At 38.8% G+C, this 17522-nt stretch overlaps 1 pseudogene; it reads right to left on the bottom strand.

The window, feature by feature from the left end:
• Positions 1-306: 306 nt before the first annotated feature.
• Positions 307-1652, bottom strand: LOC128576412 (eukaryotic translation initiation factor 5-like; annotated as a pseudogene).
• Between the last annotated feature and the right edge of the window lie 15870 nt (positions 1653-17522).

Below are 17522 nucleotides of genomic sequence, written 5' to 3'. Positions count from 1 at the left end.
CAACCTTTCAAAAAGAAGCCTACTGCTTCAGCTTAAGTCATTCAGAGCCAAATTCCGAGAAATGACGAAACTCAAAAATTTTTATAACTGTATAAATGTGATGAAAATGTGTCCACCACTAGTTTTTCAAAAAGAAACCTGCTATAAATAAGCAAACTACATCTGCACACTGATGTGTGTAATTAAGCCCTAGATGTCTCATTGGGCTTAATTACAGACTACTCACAGTAACAGATTTTTAGTACAAAGTGTAGCATGATGTTAAGCCATTTTAGCTTTTTGCACATGCATGTTGCACTTCTGGCTAATAAATGAGAAAAATTTTCAGCATTACACTGTTAAGCTAGGACGCATCCTTCCCTTTAAATGGCATCAATATCAATGTCATCATCGTTATCAGACTTCCCAGTTTCAACTTTTGGTACACTGGCATACTTTGAATACACCACCTCAATGTTCTCATCTTCATCTTCTTCAACACCAGAAGATTCTTCTTCTGCCTCCTTCACCCATTTTATAAATGGTTCCGCTTTGACACAAATCTCTTTGGAAAGTTCTTTTGAGACATACATCTAGAGGCCTTTTCTGACCAGCTGATGATGACCTCCTCTTCCAAAAGGTCTGCGTCATACATTGCTTTCAAGATATGAGGAATCTTGGAGATAAGCTGAGTTTGATGCATTGCTACCACACACTCCAAACCATGAAGAAGATACTGTTGAGCTTTTTTGTTGTTGTGACAAAATCATAGGAGATGGCACCTATATTTCTTTATTTGTTCTATTATCATCTCATTAAAAAGAACTTCAGTCAGAACAAGAAGGCCCATGGCTTTTACATCTAGTCTTTCTGCTTTGGCAACAATTTATTTGTCAGATGAGTCAATAATACCCTCTTCTTTTCTTGACAAACCAAACAGGATATTAACACACTCTTCAAGGGTTCTTTCTGAATCATCACTGGGTGTCAGAACTTTTGCATGGTCACTGATTTCATCCATTCTGCACCTTTGGGCTTCCTCAGTTGTATCCTACCCCCAGTCATCATCATCCTCTTCTTTCACAGCATGTGGAGGCAGACTAATTTCATTTGTTATTGGTGGTGGTGGTGTCTCACTGCTGGATACAGAGCCATTTTCCTTGTCTTTACCCTTCATATTTTTCTTTTCCTTTTCTTTATTTCCTGTACTACTGCCACTATTCTCAGGTGAGTTTTTGAGAATGAATGTGCTGAGTTTATGATGTGTGCCAAGCATGCCTTAATAGCCACAGGCTTTACAAGAATTACCTATTGTTTCCTTCTTTGGATTGCCATGCAGATCTGTCTCAGGATTCTCACACTTAGGACAGAGAACAAATTTTTTAATGAATCCATCCAACGTGTCTTGCAGCTTATTCACCTCATGAGATCCATTGACAATGTAATGGTCATTCTTTACATCAAACTGGGTCTAGGCTTCCAGCTCACAACCAAAATATTTGGTGGGATACATTGGAGGCCAATTAAGTGCCTTTGCAGTGTCAACCGTGTTGACTATAACTGTCTTGATTCCATTTTCTTTGCCCTCAATCTTGGCAATCAGATGGGGCATCTTGTAGCAATAGAACTGGTCTGACATGCTGCGGTTGACATTGACAGACATTTTGGCTTATTACTGGTTTTATCAATAAGATGAAGAGGGGTTTGATTTCAACTTTTTGGTATCTTATGTCTGGAGAAGAAGGGATGACATAAACAACTGCAAGAGTTCTCGATTTTGCCACTGAGGCTGTAAGCTTCTTGCTTGTATGCTATGTTTCCCCAGTACAGGTACCAATGGCTGTACAACAGCTCATTTTCATCAAATAAAAACATAAACCCAATGCTGCTCACCCTGCAAGTCCATAAATGTTATTCACCCTATCAACAGAAGCAAAAAAAAAAAAAAAATATATATATATATATAATCCTCTCAATAGATGCAGAAAAAGCATTCAATAAAATCCAGCATTTTTTTTCTAATTAGAACAATGAAGAGTATAGTCATAGGTGACACATTTCTTAAACTGATCAAAGCTATATATGACAAACCCACAGCTAATATTTTACTGAATGAAGTAAAACTGAAAGCTTTCCTACTTAAAACTGGAATCAGACAAGGTTTTCCTCTGTTGCCATTACTATTCAACATAGTGCTGGAAGTTCCAAACAATACAATCAGACAAGAGAATGAAATAAAGGGCATCCAAATAGGAACAGAAGAGGTGAAACTCTCCCTCTTTGATGATGATATGATTTTACACCTAGAGAACCCCAAAGACTCAACCAAAAAACTCCTGGAAGATATCAAAAAATACAGTAATGTCTCAGGAGTCACAATGTCCACAAGTCAGTAGCCTTTGTATATGCCAACAACAGCCAAGATGAGAGGCTAACAACTCCCTTCACCATAGCTTCAAAGAAAATGAAATACCTAGGAATATACCTAACAAAAGAGGTGAAGAACCTCTATAATGAAAATTATGAAACCCTAAGAAAGGATGTATATTAAGATATTAACAAATGGAAGAACATACCATGCTCATGGCTGGGAAGAATCAACATTGTTAAAATTTCTGTAATTCCCAAAGTGATCTACCAATTCAATGCCATCCCTATTAAAATACCAACATCATATTTTCGAAACTTGTAAAAAATGGTTCTGCATTATGTATGGAACCATAAAAAAAAAAAAAACCTTATAGCTAAGGAAGTTCTTAGTAATAAAAACAAAGCTGTGGCATCAGCATACAAGACTTTAGGCTGTACTACAAGGCCATAATGGTCAAGACAGCATGGTACTGGCACAAAAATAAGAGACATAGACATTTTGAATCTAATAGAAAACCAGGAATGAAACCAACAACATACAACCACCTAATCTTCAATTAACCAAACAAGAACCTACAATGGGGAAAAGACTCCCTATTCAATAAACAGTGCTGGGAGAACTGGGTATCCACATGTAAAAGACTGAAAGTAGACCTGCACCTTTCTCCACTCACAATAATTGATTCAAGATGGATAAAGGACTTAAATTTAAGGCATGAAATGATAAAAATCCTCAAAGAAAGCATAGGAAAAATAATAGAAGATATTGGCCTTTCTTTATGAAGAAGACTTCTGTGGCTATTATTCCAACAACAACAAAAATAAATAAATGAGACTTAATTAAATTGAAAAGCTTCTGTATAGCTAAGGAGACAACAACCAGAGCACATAGACAATCTACACAATGGGAAAGGATATTTGTGTATTTTGAATCAGTCAAAAGCTCGATAACTAGCATCTATAGAGAACTCAAATTAATCCACTTGAAAAAAGCCAACAATCCCATATATCAATGGGCAAGAGACATAAATAGAACCTTCTCTAAAGAAGACAGACAAATGGCTAGAAAACATATGAAAAAATGCTCATCATCCCTAATTAGAGAAATGCAAATCAAAACCACCCTTAGATAATATCTACCCCAGCGAGAATGGCCCACATCACAAAATCTCAAAAATTCAGATGCTGACATGGGTGTGAAGAGAAAGGAACACTTTTACACTGCTGGTGGAACTGCAAACTAAAAAACCTTTTTTGGAGGAAAGTATGGAGAACCCTCAAAGAACTCAAGCTAGACCTCCCATTTGATTTTGCAATCCTACTGGTCATCTACCCAGAAGGAAAAAAAAAAACCAAAAAGCAAATCTTTTTATCATAAGGACATTTTCTCTAGACTGTTCATCACAATTCAATTTACAATTGCCAAAATGTGGAAAAGCCTGAATGCCCACCAACCCAGGAATGGTTTAACAAGCTTGGTTCACGTACAACATGGGATACAATTTATCCATTTAAAAAGATGGAGACTTTACATCATTTGTATTAACCTGGACAGAAGTGGAACACACTATTTTTACTAAAGCATTGCAAGAATGGAGAAGCATGAATCCTATGTATTCAATTTGATATGAGGACAATTGTACTACGACAATGACCTAGTACATGGTGAGGGGTAGTGGAAGGGGAGAGCATAAAGAGAGAGAGGAGGGAGTGGCTGGGGGAAAGGAAGAGCAGAGAGAGGGAAGGAGGGAGGGTGGCAGGTCTTGGTGTGTGACACACTTCTTGGGGGCAAGACACAATTGTAAGATGGACTTCACCTAACAAATGCAATCAGTGTAAACTAGTTTCTTTTACCCTCAATGAATCCCCAACAATAATTTAAAAAAATCCTGTTTTTTAGAGCAGTGTTTGGTTCACAGCACAACTAAACAGATATTACAAAGTTCCTTTATATGTCCTGTGTTCACATGCTCACAAATCTTTTATCCATTCACTTACTGAAGCACATCTTGGTTGCTTCCAAGTTTTGGCAATTATGAATAAAGGCGCTTTAAACAACAGCAACAACAACAACAAAAAATGTTGTTGGCTTCCTTCCTTTATTTTGGTTTTCTTGATGATGGTGTCCAATTCTAGAAACTTCCCTCTTAGGACTGCCTTTGCAGGATCCCACAGGTTTTGATAATTTGTGTCTTCATTATCACTTTTTTCCAAAATTTAGTGATTTTCTTCTTAATATCTTTGACCCAGCTATCATTCAGCCTATGATTATTTAGTTTCCATGACTTTGTTTGAGTAGGAAGATTCCTGTTACTGTTGAGTTCAACTTTTATTCCACTGTGGTCTGAGAAGATACAATTAATAATTTCTATTCTTTTAAATTTGCTGAGGTTAGACTTGTGCCCTAAGATATGATCAATTTTGCAGGATAATCCATGGACTGACGAGAAGAATATATATCCAGTTTTATTAGGATGAAATGTTCTGCAGAGGTCTCTTAAGTCCATTTGTTCTAGAGTCAAGTTTAAGTCTAATATTTCTTTGTTTAGTTTCTTCTTGGAGGATCTATCCAAGACTGTCAAAGAGGTGTTAATATCTCCGACTGTTACAGTGCTAGAAGATATCAAGTTGTTCATATTCATTAGGATCGGCTTTATAAATTGAAGAGCATTCCAGTAAGGTGCATAAATGTTAATTATTGAAATCTCTTCATGTTGTGTGTTTCCCTTGACAAATATTTAGTGTCCATTCTTATCTTTATCTGTGTTGTTTTAAAGCCAATTGTATCTGCAAACAAAATTGCAACCCTTCCTTTTTTTCTGATTTCCATTTGCTTGAGTTATAGATGTACATCCCTTCACACTGAGACTATTTTTCTCATTTAAGTTAAGATAAGATTCTTTAATGTAGCAGATATCTGGTCTGAGTTTATGCATCCAGAGAGGCAATTTAGAGGGCAATTTAGAGGTCAATTTAAACTGTTCACATTAATTCAGAACATTGATAAGATGGTAGTGTTTGGGCTGTCATGTTTTTTGAATGTCTAGTGGACAATTTTAATCTTTTCACCACTGTTGATGTTGAGTTTTGTTCAAAAATTTCTGAGTGATTTACTTTGGTGGTTGACCATTGTGCTGGTCAATGTAGAGGATGAATCTGAAAATATCTTTGAGAGGTGATTTAGTTATGGCAAATTTCTTCAACATGTGTATGTCAGTAAAGTATTTGATTTCTCCATCACAAAGTAAACTCAGTTTAGCTGGATACAGGATACTGGGTTGAAATTTGTTTTGTTTTAGGAAATTGAAGGTCAATGACCATTCTCTTCTGGCTTGAAATGTTTCATCTGAGAGATTTGCAGTCATTCTGATATATCTACCTTTGTACATAAGGCTTTTATTACATCTGGCTGCTTGCAGAATTTTCTCCTTCATCTTAACTTTAGCAAAGTAATCACAATGTGTTCAGGAGATGCTTTATTTTGATTGAGTCTTGCTGGGGTTCTGAAATTGTCTATTATCTGAATTTCTGTACCTCTTGCAATGCTTGAAAACTTCTCCTCCATAATCTCTTGGATTATGAGCATCTGTACCTTTAGGATCATCCTCTTCTCCTTCAGGAATTCTTATAAGATGAATGTTTGATCTGTTGGAGTGATCCCACAACTCTTTCAGGGAATGATTAGTTTTTGCTCTCCATTTGTCTACCTCCTTGAGAGTTTGGGAACATTCAAAATCTTTCTATTCAATTTCAGAGATCCTTTCTTCTGCCAGGTCAACTCTATTGCTGAGGGATTGTACTATATTTCAGAGCTCCTTGAATAACTTTTTTATTGCCTTTAACTCTGCTGTCTCTTTTCTCATTGTGTCTATATCTTTAGTGACTTTGTCTTTGAATTAATTAATTTCTTAACTAAACTTCAGAACTACTCTTTGGATTTCAATTTCTAACTTTTCTTCAATTCCATTCATCTTATTTGCCATCCATATTCTGAATTCTATTTCTAACATTTAAGGCCATTCTTCTATGCATAACATCTTCAATTATATCTCTTTTGTCATTCTTTGGGACAGATGATCTACTCTGGTTATTCATGTTCCCAGAGTTCTTTGTTGGTTCCTCCCCATGTTTATTTTCCACTGTTTGTTTATTAGAACTGGCAAGGTGAGATTAAGTTGTGCTTCCTAGGTCACAGAGTTAATCATCCCCTTACCAAACCACTAGTCTTTGTAATTGTTGTTTGTTCCCTACAATGTTACAAAGGCCCCTTTCAGAGTTTGGCCAGAGACTCTGAGGACCTACTTGGTGAAATAGTGCAAGCTAGCTTTGTTTTGAAATAAGCCAACCTCTACCCTATCCTAAAAAGCCATGGCATTAGGTTTAAAATTCAGCTGTGGAGAGATACAGACAGCTGCAGTGCCCCACTCCCACCATTAATTTCTTTTCTACTACAGAACTTTGAAGGTCAACATCAGAGTGTTCCCATGTAGACAACCCCAGATGTGAGTTCCAATCAAATTGTCTCAGGCAGTAAAAACCCTGCTCAACAGAGAGGAATCCATGGTCTTTAACAGCAGATAGAAATCCTCAAACAGTTCGGTTCCACAACCCTGAGGGTATGGCACCTGGTCCCTTCTGTTGAGTCCCAAATTGCCTGTCAAAGTCCCAGTTGGGTGTCAACTATCCTGTTCCCTGGCAAAATCAAAGCCAGGAGTCTGGGACCCCACCCACCAGGCTCAGTTGACAATGGGTATTCACACTTCTATTTTCCAGCTCAGTTGGAGCCAGGGTGTCTATGTTCTGCCCACCCAACTCAGTCCACACTGGCATACACTTCTCTCCTCACCAGCCCAGTTGGAGTCAGGGGACCATGCCTCCACCTGCTGGTATCAGTCCACACCTGGAAAACCTCTACTCACAAGGTCTGTTGAAATCAGGGGACAGTGCCCTTCCCCATCATTCTCAATCCACCCTGGCTAAATTCTGCTAACCAGTTCTGTTGTGGGAGTCAGGGGACCATGAACCCACCTGCTGGTCTCAGTCCACACCTGGCAAACCTCTGCTTGCCAGCCCAGTTGGAGTCAGGGAACCACATCCCTGCTCAGTGGTCTCAGTCCACACCTGGCAAGCCTCTGCTCACTGGCTCTGTTTGAGTCAGGGACCACATCCCCACCTGCAGGTCTCAGTCCACACCCAGCAAGTCTCTGCTCGCTGGCCCAGTTGAAGCCAGGGACCAGCTCTGCCCCTGGAACTTATTCCACACCAGGTAACCACTCTCCCACTTGCAGGCACCATCAGATCCATAGTTTCAGCACCCCTTCCCACCAGACACAGACTGAAACAGGGGTCAATACCACAACTAGCTGGGCAAAGTCATAACCAGGGTGCTGTTCCTTCTCCCACGGAGTGTCCCTTCTTCTCGTGCCCTCTTCCTTCCCCACTAGTCACAGATTCCATCCTGATGTTCAGGGATCCACACTATGCCCATATCTCTGCACTCTACAGGGGGCAGAACTTCAGATCACCATGCAAGGGGGAAAGGGTGGACTGGGAGTTCAGAATTGTGGGAAAAATATTTGTTCAATTTTTTTCCAGGTTCACAAGTGGGACCTCCTTGGAGAAAGAGACCTGGTGTTTAGTGGATCTCTCCAGTGAGGTAAAATTAGAGGTCTTTTGTTCCCTGCTTGCTTACAAAGATCCTGTGGTGGGTCTCCTGCTTGGAGGAGGTTTCTCCCATCCTTTAGACCAGCAGTTCTCAACCTGTGGGTCACGACTCCTAAGACCATTGGAAAACACATCCTGCATATCAGATATTTACATAACAATTCATAACAGTAGCAAAATTACAGTTATGAAGTAGCAATGAAAATAATTTTATGGTTGGGTGTCACCACAACATGGGGAACTGTATTAAAGGGTTGTGGCATTAGGAATGTTGAGAACCACTGGGGGATAGGGTTTTTACCATAATTTGTTTTCTTAAATGCTCTTCATTGGAGTCATAGATTGCCAAACTTCTTTCTTAGCTCAGATCCCTGACTTTGGCTTCATAGAGTCCAATTCTGTCCAGTTTTACTCCCCCTGATCAGGAGGCTCTGCCAGGAACCTTGAACTTTTGAGAAGAGTGACAAAATATCAGATTCATCCTTAAAATATGAAAGATAATCAAACATAATTTGAGTATCATTCTCTTCAGCTTCAACCTTTATTCCACTGAAGTCTTCATTCCAGAGGGCAGACTGCCTCCTTCACTTTCTACAAGTTGAGCAGTCAAAACCTCTCTAGTGAAGTCCATGGCCGGAAAATAAACACTGGTAACCACCAGACATTCCTGGTGGGAATGCAAGCTAAAATGTTCCTTTTGAAAAGAAGTTTGGAGAACACTTAGGGGACTAAAAGTAGATCTGCCATTCAATCCTGCAATTCCTCTGCTAGGTATATATCCAGACGACTGAAAATCACTTTACAACAAATATATTTGCACCAGAATGTTTATTGCAGCCCAATACATAAATTTCAAGTCATGGAAGCAGCCCAAGTGTCCATCAACCCATGAATGGATTAACAAATTGTGGTATATGTATACAATGGAATATTACGCAGCCATTAAAAAGATGGAGGCTTTACCTCTTTTATGTTTACATGGATGAAACTGGAGCTTTGTAAAGTATCTCATGATTAGAAGATAAATTATCCAATATACTCAGTACTATTATGAAACCAATATATAATCACACTTTGCTACAAATGATAAAACACAACTATAGCCCAGAATGAAGGAGAGAAGAAGAGGGTGTGTGGAGGGGAGGGAGGAGGCCAGGTGGAAGGAGGGTAATCAGTGGGACCTCACCTATTATGCATATTGGAAGGGTACATGTCAAATCTATTAAGAGAAGAGTATAAATGTCTTAATGCAACAATTAAGTAAGAGAGGTGAAGGTATGTTAACCAGTTTGATGTAAGCATTCCAAATTGTATATAAAATCATCACTTTGTACCCTATAAATGCAGTAATGCACACAGTTATAATTTAATAAAAAAAGAAAGAAAATAAAGACTGGTAGTTAACATCAGTCTTTAACAGTTGTTTACTAATACTTGCTCCCCATCACTTAAGATTATATGGTAAATCCTCCTTCAAATCTTTACAGAAATTCTCAGCAGAAACTTACAGAACAACAAATGCCAAACATTGTTATGTGATGTCAAGATGATTACTTCTTGATTTTGGTCTTCTCTGAGTTTTCTGTTTCTTGGTATTCTTTTTTCAGTCCATCTAATAAGTATTTGCTTTGAGAAAGCATTTCTGTGCCATGTGCAAGAAAGTATAGGTTGCTGTTCTGTTGTTGCTTGTATACTTTCCTATTTGTCTTTGGGCTAGACAGTTCATCCACAATAATTTTTTATTCTTTTAGCTTGCTGCAAAGCTTCTCCTTTTGTGAGGTCAAGTTGTTGGTTGGATCAGCACAGCACTGCCCTCAAGGAGGCATACCCAGCTGGGTATCTCCACCAAGCACAAGAAATTCAGTGTACCTAGTTGTGCCAGAACCCCAACTCCTGAGCCTATGATGGTGCGTGTGCACTCCCAGAGGCTCCTCCACTTCCTCACCCCCCCATCAAACCCAACTTTCTAGAAACACTTTTATATCATTTCTGGCTGAACTTTATTCCAAGGAGAACTGATCCATAGGATCAGCTCTTAAGAATATCCTCAGACCTATCCTCCATAATGACCAACCCAATCCTCTAACATGAAAATAAACACACTCAGAAACTTTTGATCAAACTCCTACTTCCACACTGGTGAAAGGATTAAAAATGTCCACTGGAGTTTTGAAAAACTCGATACCCAAAATTTTACCAGACTTATCAATAATCCCCATTAATGTGAAAGGCTTAAACTGTCATCTAAAGAGGCATAGGTTAGCTGACTGGATACAAAAACTCAGGCCAGATATGTGTTGCATATAAGAATCACATCTTAAGTTAAAAGACAAATGTAGATTCAGGGTGAAAGGATGGTCATCCATATTTCAGGGAAATGGTAATCAGAAAAAAGCAGGTGTTGCAATTCTATTTGCAGATACAATAGGCTTTAAACCAACAAAAGTAAGGAAAGATAATAATGGTCACTTCATATTTGTTAAGGGTAATACTTGATTTGATGAGATTTCAATTATTAATATCTATGCACCCAACCAGAACGTGCTTCAGTTTATGAGAGAAACTCTAAAAGACATGAGCCACTTGATTTCCTCCAGATCCATAATGGTTGGTGATTTCAACACTCCTTTGACAGACTCAGATTGATCCTCCAATAAGAAGCTGAGCAAAGAAATCTTAGATTTAAACCTAACCATCCAACATTTGGATTTATCAGACATCTATAGAACATTTCATCCCAACAAAACTGAATACACATACTTCTCATAAGCCCACGGAACTTACTCCAAAATCGATCACATCTTAGACCACAAGTCTAAACTCAGTAAATTTAAAGGAATAGAAATTATTCCTTGCATCTTCTCGGACCACCATGGAATAAAAGTTGAGCTCAGTAACAACAGGAATCTGCATTCTCATACAAAAACATGGAAGTTAAAAAACCTTATGCTGAATGATAGCTGGGTCAGAGATGAGATCAAGAAGGAAATTGCCATATTTTTGGAACAAAACGACAATGAAGACACGAATTATCAGAACCTCTGGGATACCGCAAAGGCAGTCCTAAGAGGGAAATTTATAGCACTGCAAGCCTTCCTCAAGAGAACGGAAAGAGAGGAAGATAACAACTTACTGGGACATCTCAAGCAACTGGAAAAGGAAGAACATTCCAACCCTAAACCCAGTAGAAGAAAAGAAATAACCAAAATTAGAGCAGAATTAAATGAAATTGAAAACAAAAGAATCATACAACAGATCAATAAATCAAAAAATTGGTTTTTTGAAAAGGTCAATAAAATAGATAAACCTTTGGCCAACCTAATCAGGAAAAAACGAGTAATATCTCTAATCTCATCAATCAGAAATGACAAAGATGAAATAACAACAGACTCCTCAGAAATTCAAAAAATCCTTAATGAGGAGGCGGAGCAAGATGGCAGCCGAGTAACAGCTTCCTTGCATCTGGGCACCGTGAGTCTGGGGAGATAGGACTCCAGGCATCTCTGGCTGGTGGGAACTACCTATCATCACTCCTATGAAGATACAGGGAGTCAGCGAGAGACTTCTGGACCCCAAGAGGAGGACTAAAACAGTGGAAAACCGGCAAGTGGTCCCGTGTGTTCAATCCGTCTAAACCCGCCCACAACTGTAAGTTCAGTAGCAGCGAGACTGCAAACCAGAAAGGCCTTACCTGTGAACTGTTTTGATGTCCTTGGACTTGACACTGAGTTGAACTGCCTTGGGGAAGGCCTGAGCGGGAGTGCGGAGAAATTTGGCCGTTGTCTAGGGCCCCAGTCTGAGCCGCTGAGCCAGACGGAGCTAATAGTGTTTGGCGGTGGGTCACACAGATCCATTGTCAGTGATCTGCCCCGGCAAGCTCCGCCCTCAGGGTCGCAGAGCTAGAAACGGGTGGGAGCTGGTAACCCAGCAACCAAGTAGCCTAAGGGTGGGGTTTGAGCCGCCTTGCAGCCCTAACCCTCAGGGGCAGAGTGAGACCAGTTTTGGCACACTGAGTAAGTGGATAGCCACTTCAGCAGCGATTCCAGCGAGAAAGCTGGGAAAGCTTCTGCTCAGCAAGTTTACAAGTTCAAAGTGCCTTTTAAGTAGGCTGAAGAGAGATTTAGGGTGTCTACCTGCTGGGGTTGAGAAATCAGCAGCCTCCAGTCATATCAGAACTGTGACTAACATCTCATACCCCAGAAGACCACGTGTTGCCCAGACAATATTCAATAACATATACAAACTGCTTTGTTTTTGGTTGTGTATTTTTTTCTTCTTTTTTTTTTGGGTTGGTTGTTTTTTTTGTTTGTTTATTTTGACGTTGCTGATGTTCTTTTGTTTTTTTAATTTCAATCTTTTCCACACAGATCCCTTTTTGTTTCTCAATTTTCCTAGTTTAATTATAATTTCCCATTGCTGCCTTTTTTAATAACTTCCACTTCATTTTTGCTAGTGTTTCTACCGATATCATTTGGTTTTTCACCCAATTTTATCCCCGTAAAGTTTTCTGTTTGCTTCTTTTGGTTTGATTTATAGCATTTGTGTCTTTCCTCTCTACTTGGTGGAGGTGGGGTACTGTGTCTGATCAGGTTAGCAAAGAGCTGCTGACTTCAAGGGAACCACCCAACTGGGCACCCCCAGAAGGTGGGGTTTTTTAAGGTTGTGTCAAAGTACCCTACTGTACACCTATATTGCCCTGTCTCCCTCTTTCTGTGCCTCTCTGCTTTTTGTCAATTTTCCTTATACCCACCCCCTCTCCTTTCTCTATCTGTCTTTTTTTCTTATCACTCAGTCCTCCTTTCTTTCATCCCCTTTTTTTGCTCTTCAACCTTCTCACCCTTCTGGTCCTGTAACCCTTAGTCCACAGGCACAAGAACTTAAAGAGCAAGAGGAAGTGAAAGGAAAATTAGGGCAAGGAAACAGAGAAAAGAAATCACTCATGAGGAAGAATCAGCAGAAAACTCCAGGCAACATGAAGAACCAGTCTAGAACAATCCCACCAAGGGACCATGAGGTAGCTACTGCAGATGATTCCACCAGTATAGAAATGTTAGGAATGACAGAAAGGGAATTTAGAATACACATGTTGAAAACAATGAAAGAAATGATGGAAACAATGAAGGAAATTGCTAATAAAGTGGAAAATAACCAAAAGGAAATCCAAAAACAGAATCAAATAAGAGATGAACGATATGAAGAATATAAAAAGGATATAGAAGAGCTGAAGGAACTGAAACAGTCAATTAGGGAACTTAAAGATACAATGGAAAGTATCAGCAACAGGTTAGAACATGCAGAAGAAAGAATTTCAGAGGTAGAAGACAAAGTTCTTGAGATAACTCAGACAGTAAAAGAGGCAGAAAAGAAGAGAGAGAAAGCAGAACGTTCACTGTCAGAATTATGGGACTTTATGAAGCGTTCCAACATACGAGTTATAGGAATTCCAGAAGGGGAAGAAGAATGCCCCAGAGGAATGGAAGCCATACTAGAGAATATTATAAAAGAAAATTTCCCAAACATCACCAAAGAGTCTGACACACTGCTTTCAGAGGGATATTGGACCCCAGGTCGCCTCAACTCTAACCGAGCTTCCCCAAGACACATTGTGATGAACCTTTCCAAAGTCAAGACAAAAGAAAAGATTCTGCAAGCTGCCAGGAGTAAGCACCAGTTGACCTACAGGGGCAAATCCATCAGAGTTACCGCAGACTTCTCTAATGAAACTTTCCAAGCAAGAAGACAATGGTCATCTACCTTTAATCTACTTAAGCAGAACAATTTTCAGCCCAGAATTCTGTACCCTGCTAAGCTAAGCTTCAAAATTGACGGAGAAATCAAATCATTTACGGATATACAAACATTGAGGAAATTCGCCACAACAAGACCAGCTCTACAGGAAATACTTCAACCTGTTCTGCACACTGACCACCACAATGGATCAGCAGCAAAATAAGAACTCAGAAATCAATGGACAAAACCTAACCTCCACACTGATGCAAAAGATAAAACTAAGCAATGGACTCTCACCAAATAAGACGAATAGAATACTACCACACTTATCAATTATCTCAATAAATGTTAATGGCTTGAATTCCCCACTGAAGAGACATAGATTGGCTGACTGGATTAAAAAACACAAGCCATCCATTTGCTGTCTGCAAGAAACACACCTGGCTTCAAAAGACAAAATAAAGCTCCGAGTCAAGGGTTGGAAGATAATTTTTCAGGCAAACGGAATTCAGAAGAAAAGAGGAGTTGCAATCTTATTTTCAGATACATGTGGATTTAAAGCAACTAAAGTCTAAAAAGACAAAGATGGTCACTTTATATTGGTCAAGGGAAAACTACAACAAGAAGACATTTCCATTCTAAATATTTATGCACCCAATTTAAATGCTCCCAGATTCTTGAAGCACACCTTACTCAGTCTGAGCAATATGATATCTGATAATACCATCATAACAGGGGACTTTAACACACCTCTTACAGAGCTGGACAGAACCTCTAAACAGAAATTAAACAAAGATGTAAGAGATTTAAATGAGACCCTAGAACAACTATGCTTGATAGATGCATATAGAACACTCCACCCCAAAGATAAAGAATACACATTCTTCTCATCACCCCATGGAACATTCTCCAAAATTGATCATATCCTGGGACACAAAACAAATATCAACAGAATCAAAAGAATTGAAATTTTACCTTGTATCTTTTCAGACCATAAGGCACTAAAGGTGGAACTCAACTCTAACAAAAATGCTCAAGCCCACCCAAAGGCATGGAAATTAAACAATCTTCTGTTGAGTAACAGATGGGTGAAGGAAGAAATAAAACAGGAAATCATTAACTTCCTTGAGCTTAACAACAATGAAGACACAAGCTACCAAAACCTGTGGAATACTGCAAAAGCAGTTTTGAGAGGAAAATTCATCGCTTTAGATGCCTACTTCGAAAAATAGAAAGAGAGCACATCAACAATCTCACAAGAGATCTTATGGAATTGGAAAAAGAAGAACAATCTAAGCCTAAACTCAGTAGAAGAAAAGAAATATCCAAAATCAAATCAGAGATCAATGAAATTGAAAACAAAAGAATCATTCAGAAAATTAATGAAACAAGGAGTTGGTTTTTTGAAAAAATAAATAAAATAGATAAACCATTAGCCAGACTAACTAGAAACAGAAAAGTAAAATCTCTAATAACCTCAATCAGAAACGATAAAGGGGTAATAACAACTGATCCCACAGAGATACAAGAGATCATCTCTGAATACTACCAGAAACTCTATGCCCAGAAATTTGACAATGTGAAGGAAATGGATCAATATTTGGAATCACACCCTCTCCCTAGACTTAGCCAGGATGAAATAGACCTCCTGAACAGACCAATTTCAAGCACTGAGATCAAAGAAACAATAAAAAAGCTTCCAACTAAAAAATGCCCTGGTCCAGATGGCTTTACTCCAGAATTCTATCAAACCTTCAAGGAAGAGCTTATTCCTGTACTGCAGAAATTATTCCAAAAAACTGAGGAAGAAGGAATCTTCCCCAACACATTCTATGAAGCAAACATCACCCTGATACCAAAACCAGGAAAAGACTCAAACAAAAAGGAGAATTTCAGACCAATCTCACTCATGAATATAGATGCAAAAATTCTCAACAAAATCCTAGCCAATAGATTACAGCTTATCATCAAAAAAGTCATTCATCATGATCAAGTAGGCTTCATCCCAGGGATGCAAGGCTGGTTTAACATACGCAAGTCCATAAACGTTATCCACCATATTAACAGAGGCAAAAATAAAGATCACATGATCCTCTCAATAGATGCAGAAAAAGCATTTGATAAAATCCAGCATCCTTTTCTAATTAGAACTCTGAAGAGTATAGGCATAGGTGGCACATTTCTAAAACTGATTGAAGCTATCTATGACACACCCACAGCCAATATTTTACTGAATGGAGTAAAACTGAAAGCTTTTCCTCTTAGAACTGGAACCAGACAAGGTTGTCCTCTGTCACCTTTACTATTCAACGTAGTGTGGGAAGTTCTAGCCAATACAATTAGGCAAGACAAGGAAATAAAGGGAATCCAAATGGGAGCAGAGGAGGTCAAACTTTCCCTCTTTGCTGACGACATGATCTTATACTTAGAGAACCCCAAAGACTCAACCACAAGACTACTAGAAGTCATCAAAAAATACAGTAATGTTTCAGGATATAAAATCAATGTCCACAAGTCAGTAGCCTTTGTATACACCAATAACAGTCAAGATGAGAAGCTAATTAAGGACACAACTCCCTTCACCATAGTTTCAAAGAAAATGAAATACCTAGGAATATACCTAACGAAGGAGGTGAAGGACCTCTATAAAGAAAACTATGAAATCCTCAGAAAGGAAATAGCAAGGATATTAACAAATGGAAGAACATACCATGCTCATGGATGGGAAGAATCAACATTGTTAAAATGTCTATACTTCCCAAAGCTATCTACCTATTCAATGCCATTCCTATCAAAGTACCTACATCGTACTTTCAAGATTTGGAAAAAATGATTCTGCGTTTTGTATGGAACCGGAAAAAACCCCGTATAGCTAAGGCAGTTCTTAGTAACAAAAATAAAGCTGGGGGCATCAGCATACCAGATTTTAGTCTGTACTACAAAGCCATAGTGCTCAAGACAGCATGGTACTGGCACCAAAACAGAGACATAGACACTTGGAATCAAATTGAACACCAAGAAATGAAACTAACATCTTACAACCACCTAATCTTTGATAAACCAAACAAGAACTTACCTTGGGGGAAAGACTCCCTATTCAATAAATGGTGTTGGGAGAACTGGATGTCTACATGTAAAAGACTGAAACTGGACCCACACCTTTCCCCACTCACAAAAATTGATTCAAGATGGATAAAGGACTTAAATTTAAGGCATGAAACAATAAAAATCCTCAAAGAAAGCATAGGAAAAACACTGGAAGATATTGGCCTGGGGGAAGACTTCATGAAGAAGACTGCCATGGCAATTGCAACAACAACAAAAATAAACAAATGGGACCTCATTAAACTGAAAAGCTTCTGTACAGCTAAGGAGACAATAACCAAAGCAAAGAGAAAACCTACACAATGGGAAAGGAGATTTGCATATTTTTAATCAGACAAAAGCTTGATAACCAGGATCTATAGAGAACTCAAATTAATCCACATGAAAAAAGCCAACAATCCCTTATATCTATGGGCAAGAGACATGAATACAACTTTCTCTAAAGATGACAGACGAATGGCTAACAAACATATGAAAAAATGTTCATCATCTCTATATATTAGAGAAATGCAAATCAAAACAACCCTGAGATATCATCTAACCCCAGTGAGAATGGCCCACATCACAAAATCTCAAAACTGCAGATGCTGGCGTGGATGTGGAGAGAAGGGAACACTTTTACACTGCTGGTGGGACTGCAAACTAGTACAACCTTTCTGGAAGGAAGTATGGAG

This window comes from Nycticebus coucang, chromosome 24 (assembly GCF_027406575.1).
Source record: "Nycticebus coucang isolate mNycCou1 chromosome 24, mNycCou1.pri, whole genome shotgun sequence".
Lineage (NCBI taxonomy): Eukaryota > Metazoa > Chordata > Mammalia > Primates > Lorisidae > Nycticebus > Nycticebus coucang.
This window is presented reverse-complemented; position numbering and strand designations above follow the sequence as displayed.